Below are 10126 nucleotides of genomic sequence, written 5' to 3' on the forward strand. Positions count from 1 at the left end.
AGGCGAGATGAGGCCTATTTCCGATGAGGCGTCTGGAGACTAATGACACCTAACCTCTGGAACTTCGAAAGGGTCTTTCACACCCTTGTTGCAACTCAAGAAGTTCACCGCCACACCCGTCTCCACTCGAGAGGAAGCACGATGGTCCCGCCCACATCCAGAGGAGCCCCGTTTCCCCCTCGTAGCTCGAGATGAGGGATCCTTTCCCTGCTTTCAACGGGAAAGAATTCCCGGCGTTCCCGTCGCATCTCAAGAGGAGGCACTCTCAACAGGAAAGGCGAGAGGAACTCCATGGTCGTACCACCATTCCAAGAGTCCCCCAGATGTCTCAGTCCATTCCAGAGGAACGTCTTTGCCCTGCACTGTCTCATCTTTCACGCCGAGGATCGACTCACACCACGGTGGCACGTGGGACAGCCCTGTGGGAAAGCCTCGAGGGAAAGCCTCGAGGGAAAACCACAGATCGTTTGATTCACGCCACGGGAAGCGTGACATTGCTGCTACAGCCTTGAAGGAAAGCGCACGTGCATGCCCCCACTCGAGATGAGGCCTGACTCCCCTGGGGAGACTCCAGAAGTACCCAAAGATCCATGTCAGCCACTGAGAGGAATCCTCGGTTCCGGCCCTGACTCCACACAGGGTTTTTGGCCCCGGTATCGACGGGAGAGGAATCCCGAGAGGCACCCTAGCAACTCGCATGGGGACTGGCCTCTCCTGAGGCCACCAGGGCGGGTCCCTGAGGTCCCCGTCGTAACTCGAGAACACCTGCCGCAACTCGAGAAAATCCAGGAAGTTCTCCCTTCCAGGCGAGATGAGGCCTATTTCCGATGAGGCGTCTGGAGACTAATGACACCTAACCTCTGGAACTTCGAAAAGGTCTTTCACACCCTTGCTGCAACTCAAGAAGTTCACCGCCATACCCGTCTCCACTCTAGAGGAAGCACGATGGTCCCGCCCACATCCAGAGGAGCCCCGTTTCCCCCTCCTAGCTCGAGATGAGCGATCCTTTCCCTGCTTCCAACGGGAAAGTATTCCCGGCCTTCCCGTCGCATCTCAAGAGGAGGCACTCTCAACAGGAAAGGCGAGAGGAACTCCATGGTCGTACCACCATTCCAAGAGTCCCCCAGATGTCTCAGTCCATTCCAGAGGAACCTCTTTGCCCTGCACTGGCTCATCTTTCACGCCGAGGATCGACTCACACCACGGTGGCACGTGGGACAAACCTGTGGAAAAACCACAAATCCTTTGATCCACGCGATGGAAAGCGTGACATTGCTGCTACAGCCTGGAAGGAAAGCGCACGTGCATGCCCCCACTCGAGATGAGGCCTGTCTCCCCTGGCGAGACTCCAGAAGTACCCAAAGATCCATATCAGCCCGTGAGTGGAATCCTCGGTTCCGGCCCTGACTCCACACAAGGTTTTTGGCCCGGGTATCGACGGGAGAGGAATCCCGAGAGGCCCCCTAGCAACTCGCATGGGAACTGGCCTCTCCTGAGGCCACCAGGGCGGGTCCCTGAGGTCCCCGTCGTAACTCGAGAACACCTGCCGCAACTCGAGAAAATCCAGGAAGTTCTCCCTTCCAGGCAGGATGAGGCCTATTTCCGATGAGGCGTCTGGAGACTAATGACACCTAACCTCTGGAACTTCGAAAGGGTCTTTCACACCCTTGCTGCAACTCAAGAAGTTCACCGCCATACCCGTCTCCACTGGAGAGGAAGCACGATCGTCCCGCCCACATCCAGAGGAGCCCCCTTTCCCCCTCGTAGCTCGAGATGAGGAATCCTTTCCCTGCTTTCAATGGGAAAGAGTTCCCGGCGTTCCCGTCGCATCTCAAGCGGAGGCACTCTCAACAGGAAAGGCGAGAGGAACTCCATGGTCGTACCACCATTCCAAGAGTCCCCCAGATGTCTCAGTCCATTCCAGAGGAATCTCTTTGCCCTGCACTGGCTCATCTTTCACGCCGAGGATCGACTGACACCACGGTGGCACGTGGGACAGCCCTGTGGGAAAGCCTCGAGGGAAAGCCTCGAGGGAAAACCACAGATCCTTTGATCCACGCGACGGGAAGCGTCACATTGCTGCTACAGCCTGGAAGGAAAGTGCACGTGCATGCCCCCACTCGAGACAAGGCCTGTCTCCCCTGGCGAGACTCCAGAAGTACCCAAAGATCCATATCAGCCCCTGAGAGGAATCCTCCGTTTGGGCCCTGACTCCACACAAGGTTTTTGGCCCCGGTATCGACGGGAGAGGAATCCCGAGAGGCCCCCTAGCAACTCGCATGGGGACTGGCCTCTCCTGAAGCCACCAGGGCGGGTCCCTGAGGTCCCCGTCGTAACTCGAGAACACCTGCCGCAACTCGAGAAAATCCAGGAAGTTCTCCCTTCCAGGCGAGATGAGGCCTATTTCCGATGAGGCGTCTGGAGACTAATGACACCTAACCTCTGGAACTTGGAAAGGGTCTTTCACACCCTTGCTGCAACTCAAGAAGTTCACCGCCATACCCGTCTCCACTCGAGAGGAAGCACGATGGTCCCGCCCACATCCAGAGGAGCCCCGTTTCCCCCTCGGAGCTCGAGATGAGGGATCCTTTCCCTGCTTTCAACGGGAAAGAATTCCCGGCGTTCCCGTCGCATCTCAAGAGGAGGCACTCTCAACAGGAAAGGCGAGAGGAACTCCATGGTCGCACCACCATTCCAAGAGTCCCCCAGATGTCTCAGTCCATTCCAGAGGAAACTCTTTGCCCTGCACTGGCTCATCTTTCACGCCGAGGATCGACTCACACCACGGTGGCACGTGGGACAGGCCTGTGGGAAAGCCTCGAGGGAAAGCCTCGAGGGAAAACCACAGATCCTTTGATCCACGCCTCGGGAAGCGTGACATTGCTGCTACAGCCTGGAAGGAAAGCGCAAGTGCATGCCCCCATTCGAGCCGAGGCCTGACTCCCCTGGGGAGACTCCAGAAGGACCCAAAGATCCATGTCAGCCCCTGAGAGGAATCCTCGGTTCCGGCCCTGACTCCACACAAGGTTTTTGGCCCCGGTATCGATGGGAGAGGAATCCCGAGAGGCCCCCTAGCAACTCGCATGGGGACTGGCCTCTCCTGAGGCCATCAGGGCGGGTCCCTGAGGTCCCCGTCGTAACTCGAGAGCACCTGCCGCAACTCGAGAAAATCCAGGAAGTTCTCCCTTCCAGGCGAGATGAGGCCTATTTCCGATGAGGCGTCTGGAGACTAATGACACCTAACCTCTGGAACTTCGAAAAGGTCTTTCACACCCTTGCTGCAACTCAAGAAGTTCACCGCCATACCCGTCTCCACTCTAGAGGAAGCACGATGGTCCCGCCCACATCCAGAGGAGCCCCGTTTCCCCCTCCTAGCTCGAGATGAGCGATCCTTTCCCTGCTTCCAACGGGAAAGAATTCCCGGCGTTCCCGTCGCATCTCAAGAGGAGGCACTCTCAACAGGAAAGGCGAGAGGAACTCCATGGTCGTACCACCATTCCAAGAGTCCGCCAGATATCTCAGTCCATTCCAGAGGAACCTCTTTGCCCTGCACTGGCTCATCTTTCACGCAGAGGATCGACTCACACCACGGTGGCACGTGGGACAGCCCTGTGGGAAAGCCTCGAGGGAAAGCCTAGAGGGAAAACCACAGATCCTTTGATCAACGCGACGGGAAGCGTGACATTGCTGCTACAGCCTGGAAGGAAAGTGCACGTGCATGCCCCCACTCGAGACGAGGCCTGTCTCCCCTGGCGAGACTCCAGAAGTACCCAAAGATCCATATCAGCCCCTGAGAGGAATCCTCGGTTCCGGCTCTGACTCCACACAAGGTTTTTGGCCCCGGTATCGATGGGAGAGGAATCCCGAGAGGCCCCCTAGCAACTCGCATGGGGACTGGCCTCTCCTGAGGCCACCAGGGCGGGTCCCTGATGTCCCCGTCGTAACTCGAGAACACCTGCCGCAACTCGAGAAAATCCAGGAAGTTCTCCCTTCCAGGCGAGAAGAGGCCTATTTCCGATGAGGCGTCTGGAGACTAATGACACCTAACCTCTGGAACTTCGAAAGGGTCTTTCACACCCTTGCTGCAACTCAAGAAGTTCACCGCCATACCCGTCTCCACTCGAGAGGAAGCACGATGGTCCCGCCCACATCCAGAGGAGCCCCGTTTCCCCCTCGTAGCTCGAGATGAGGGATCCTTTCCCTGCTTTCAACGGGATAGAATTCCCGGCGTTCACGTCGCATCTCAAGAGGAGGCACTCTCAACAGGAAAGGCGAGAGGAACTCCATGGTCGTACCACCATTCCAAGAGTCCCCCAGGTGTCTCAGTCCATTCCAGAGGAACCTCTTTGCCCTGCACTGGCTCATCTTTCACGCCGAGGATTGACTCACACCACGGTGGTACGTGGGAGAGCCCTGTGGGAAAGCCTCGAGGGAAAGCCTCGAGGGAAAACCACAGATCCTTTGATCAACGCGACGGGAAGCGTGACATTTCTGCTACAGCCTGGAAGGAAAGCGCACGTGCATGCCCCCACTCGAGATGAGGCCTGTCTCCCCTGGCGAGACTCCAGAAGTACCCAAAGATCCATATCAGCCCCTGAGAGGAATCCTCGGTTCCGGCCCTGACTCCACACAAGGTTTTTGGCCCGGGTATCGACGGGAGAGGAATCCCGAGAGGCACCCTAGCAACTCGCATGGGGACTGGCCTCTCCTGAGGCCACCAGGGCGGGTCCCTGAGGTCCCCGTCGTAACTCGAGAACACCTGCCGCAACTCGAGAAAATCCAGGAAGTTCTCCCTTCCAGGCAGGATGAGGCCTATTTCCGATGAGGCGTCTGGAAACTAATGACACCTAACCTCTGGAACTTCGAAAGGGTCTTTCACACCCTTGCTGCAACTCAAGAAGTTCACCGCCATACCCGTCTCCACTCGAGAGGAAGCACGATGGTCCCGCCCACATCCAGAGGAGCCCCGTTTCCCCCTCGGAGTTCGAGATGAGGGATCCTTTCCCTGCTTTCAACGGGAAAGAATTCCCGGCGTTCCCGTCGCATCTCAAGAGGAGGCACTCTCAACAGGAAAGGCGAGAGGAACTCCATGGTCGTACCACCATTCCAAGAGTCCCCCAGATGTTTCAGTCCATTCCAGTGGAACCTCTTTGCCCTGCACTGGCTCATCTTTCACGCCGAGGATCGACTCACACCACGGTGGCACGTGCGACAGCCCTGTGGGAAAGCCTCGGGGGAAAACCACAGATCCTTTGATCCACGCGACGGGAAGCGTGACATTGCTGCTACAGCCTGGAAGGAAAGCGCACGTGCATGCCCCAACTCGAGACGAGGCCTGACTCCCCTGGGGAGACTCCAGAAGTACCCAAAGATCCATGTCACCCCTGAGAGGAATCCTCGGTTTCGGCCCTGACTCCACACAAGGTTTTTGGCCCCGGTATCGACAGGAGAGGAATCCCGAGAGGCCCCCTAGCAACTCGCATGGGCCTGGCCTCTCCTGAGGCCATCAGGGCGGGTCCCTGAGGTCCCCGTCGTAACTCGAGAACACCTGCCGCAACTCGAGAAAATCCAGGAAGTTCTCCCTTCCAGGCGAGATGAGGCCTATTTCCGATGAGGCGTCTGGAGACTAATGACACCTAACCTCTGGAACTTCGAAAGGGTCTTTCACACCCTTGCTGCAACTCAAGAAGTTCACCACCATACCCGTCTCCACTCGAGAGGAAGCACGACGGTCCCGCCCACATCCAGAGTAGCCCCGTTTCCCCCTCGTAGCTCGAGATGAGGGATCCTTTCCCTGCATTCGACGGGAAAGAATTCCCGGCGTTCCCGTCGCATCTCAAGAGGAGGCACTCTCAACAGGAAAGGCGAGAGGAACTCCATGGTCGTACCACCATTCCAAGAGTCCCCCAGATGTCTCAGTCCATTCCAGAGGAACCTCTTTGCCCTGCACTGGCTCATCTTTCACGCCTAGGATCGACTCACACCACGGTGGCACGTGGGACAGCCCTGTGGGAAAGCCTCGAGGGAAAGCCTCGAGGGAAAACCACAGATCCTTTGATCCACGCCACGGGAAGCGTGCCATTGCTGCTACAGCCTGGAAGGAAAGCGCACGTGCATGCCCCCACTCGAGACGAGGCCTGACTCCCCTGGGGAGACTCCAGAAGTACCCAAGATCCATGTCACCCGTGAGAGGAATCCTCGGTTCCCGCCCTGACTCCACACAAGGTTTTTGGCCCCGGTATCGAAGGGAGAGGAATCCCGAGAGGCCCCCTAGCAACTCGCATGGGGACTGGCCTCTCCTGAGGCCACTAGGACGGGTCCCTGAGGTCCCCGTCTTAACTCGAGAACACCTCCCGCAACTCGAGAAAACCCAGGAAGTTCTCCCTTCCAGGCGAGATGAGGCCTATTTGCGATGAGGCGTCTGGAGACTAATGACCCCTAACGTTTGGAACTTCGAAAGGGTCTTTCACACCCTTGCTGCAACTCAAGAAGTTCACCGCCATACCCGTCTCCACTCGAGAGGAAGCACGATGGTCCCGCCCACATCCAGAGGGGCCCCGTTTCCCCCTCGTAGCTCGAGATGAGGGATCCTTTCCCTGCTTTCAACGGGAAAGAATTCCCGGTGTTCCCGTCGCATCTCAAGAGGAGGAACTCTCAACCGGAAAGGCGAGAGGAACTCCATGGTCGTACCACCATTCCAAGAGTCCCCCAGATGTCTCAGTCCATTCCAGAGGAACCTCTTTGCCTTGCACTGGCTCATCTTTCACGCCGAGGATCGACTCACACCACGGTGGCACGTGGGACAGCCCTGTGGGAAAGCCTCGAGGGAATGCCTCGAGGGAAAATCACAGATCCTTTGATCCACGCGATGGGAAGCGTGACATTGCTGCTACAGCCTGGAAGGAAAGCGCACGTGCATGCCCCCACTCGAGACGAGGCCTGACTCCCCTGGGGAGACTTCACAAGTACCCAAAGATCCATGTCAGCCCCTGAGAGGAATCCTCGGTTCCGGCCCTGACTCCACACAAGGTTTTTGGCCCCGGTATCGAAGGGAGAGGAATCCCGAGAGGCCCCCTAGCAACTCGCCTGGGGACTGGCCTCTCCTGAGGCCACCAGGGCGGGTCCCTGAGGTCCCCATCGTAACTCGAGAACACCGGCTGCAACTCGAGAAAATCCAGGAAATTCTCCCTTCCAGGCTAGATGAGGCCTATTTCCGATGAGGCGTCTGGAGACTAATGACACTTAACCTCTGGAACTTCGAAAGGGTCTTTCACACCCTTGCTGCAACTCAAGAAGTTCACCGACATACCCGTCTCCACTCGCGAGGAAGCACGATGGTACCTCCCAAATCCAGAGGAGCCCCGTTTCCCCCTCGTAGCTCGAGATGAGGGATCCTTTCTCTGCTTTCAACGGGAAAGAATTCCAGGCGTTCCCGTCGCATCTCAAGAGGAGGCACTCTCAACAGGAAAGGCGAGAGGAACTCCATGGTCGTACCACCATTCCAAGAGTCCCCCAGATGTCTCAGTCCATTCCAGAGGAACCTCTTTGCCCTGCACTGGCTCATCTTTCACGCCTAGGATCGACTCACACCACGGTGGCACGTGCGAGAGCCCTGTGGGAAAGCCTCGAGGGAAAGCCTCGAGGGAAAACCACAGATCCTGTAATCCACGCGACGGGAAGCGTGACATTGCTGCTACAGCCTGGAAGGAAAGCGCACGTGCATGCCCCCACTCGAGACGAGGCCTGACTCCCCTGGGGAGACTCCAGAAGTACCCAAAGATCCATGTCAGCCCCTGAGAGGAATCCTCGGTTCCGGCCCTGACTACACACAAGGTTTTTGGCCCCGGAATTGACGGGAGAGGAACCCCAAGAGGTCCCCTAGCACCTCGCATGGGGACTGGCCTCTCCTGAGGCCACCAGGGCGGGTCCCTGAAGTCACCGTCGTAACTCGAGTACACCTGCCGCAACTCGAGAAAATCCAGGAAGTTCTCCCTTCCAGGCGAGATGAGGCCTATTTCCGATGAGGCGTCTGGAGACTAATGACACCTAACCTCTGGAACTTCGAAAGGGTCTTTCACACCCTTGCTGCAACTCAAGAAGTTCACCGCCATACCCGTCTCCACTCGAGAGGAAGCACGATGGTCCCGCCCACATCCAGAGGAGCCTCGTTTCCCCCTCGTAGATCAAGATGAGGGATCCTTTCCCTGCTTTCAACGGGAAAGAATTCCCGGCGTTCCCGTCGCATCTCAAGAGGAGGCACTCTCAACAGGAAAGGAGAGAGGAACTCCATGGTCGTACCACCATTCCAAGAGTCCCCCAGATGTCTCAGTCCATTCCAGAGGAACCTCTTTGCCCTGCACTGGCTCATCTTTCACGCCGAGGATCGACTCACACCACAGTGGCACGTGCGACAGCCCTGTGGGAAAGCCTCGAGGGAAAACCACAGATCCTTTGATGCACGCGACGGGAATCGTGACATTGCTGCTACAGCCTGGAAGGAAAGCGCACGTGCATGCCCCCACTCGAGACGAGGCCTGACTCCCCTGGGGAGACTCCAGAAGTACCCAAAGATCCATGTCAGCCCCTGAGAGAAATCCTCGGTTCCGGCCCTGACTCCACACAAGGTTTTTGGCCCCGGTATCGACGGGAGAGGAATACCGAGAGGCCCCCTAGCAACTCGCATGGGGACTGGCCTCTCCTGAGGCCACCAGGGCGGGTCCCTGAGGTCCCCGTCGTAACTGGAGAACACCTGCCGCAACTCGAGAAAATCCAGGAAGTTCTCCCTTCCAGGCGAGATGAGGCCTATTTCCGATGAGGCGTCTGGAGACTAATGACACCTAAACTCTGGAACTTCGAAAGGGTCTTTCACACCCTTGCTGCAACTCAAGAAGTTCACCGCCATACCCGTCTCCACTCGAGAGGAAGCACGATGGTCCCGCCCACATCCAGAGGAGCCCCGTTACCCCCTCGTAGCTCGAGATGAGGGATCTTTTCCCTGCTTTCAACGGGAAAGAATTCCCGGCGTTCCCGTCGCATCTCAAGAGGAGGCACTCTCAACAGGAAAGGCGAGAGGAACTCCATGGTCGTACCACCATTCCAAGAGTCCCCCAGATGTATCAGTCCATTCCAGAGGAACCTCTTTGCCCTGCACTGGCTCATCTTTCACGCCGAGGATCGACTCACACCACGGTGGCACGTGGGACAGCCCTGTGGGAAAGCCTCGAGGGAAAACCACAGATCCTTTGATCCACGCCACGGGAAGCGTGACATTTCTGCCACAGCCTGGAAGGAAAGCGCACGTGCATGCCCCCACTCGAGACGAGGCCTGACTCCCCTGGGGAGACTCCAGAAGTACCCAAAGATCCATGTCTGCCCCTGAGAGGAATCCTCGGTTCCGGCCCTGACTCCACACAAGGTTTTTGGCCCCGGTATCGACGGGAGAGGAATCCCGAGAGGCCCCCTTGCAACTCGCATGGGGACTGGCTTCTCCTGAGGCCACCAGTGCGGGTTCCTGAGTTCCCCGTCGTAACTCGAGAACACCTGCCGCACCTCGAGAAAATCCAGGAAGTTCTCCCTTCCAGGCGAGATGAGGCCTATTTCCAATGAGGCGTCTGGAGACTAATGGCACATAACCTCTGGAACTTCGAAAGGGTCTTTCACACCCTTGCTGCAACTCAAGAAGTTCACCGCCATACCCGTCTCCACTCGAGCGGAAGCACGATGGTCCCGCCCACATCCAGAGGAGCCCCGTTTCCCCCTTGTAGCTCGAGATGAGCGATCCTTTCCCTGCTTTCAACGGGAACGAATTCCCGGCGTTCCCGTCCCATATCAAAAGGAGGCACTCTCAACAGGAAAGGCGAGAGGAACTCCATTGTCGTACCACCATTCCAAGAGTCCCCCAGATGTCTCAGTCCATTCCAGAGGAACCTCTTTGCCCTGCACTGGCTCATCTTTCATGCCGAGGATCGACTCACACCACGGTGGCACGTGGGACAGCCCTGTGGGAAAGCCTCGAGGGAAAGCCTCGAGGGAAAACCGCAGATCCTTTGATCCACGCGACGGGAAGCGTGACATTGCTGCTACAGCCTGGAAGGAAAGCGCACGTGCATGCCCCCACTCGAGACGA

The sequence above is a fragment of the Capricornis sumatraensis genome, chromosome 17 (genome assembly GCF_032405125.1).
Source record: "Capricornis sumatraensis isolate serow.1 chromosome 17, serow.2, whole genome shotgun sequence".
Taxonomy (NCBI): Eukaryota; Metazoa; Chordata; class Mammalia; order Artiodactyla; family Bovidae; genus Capricornis; species Capricornis sumatraensis.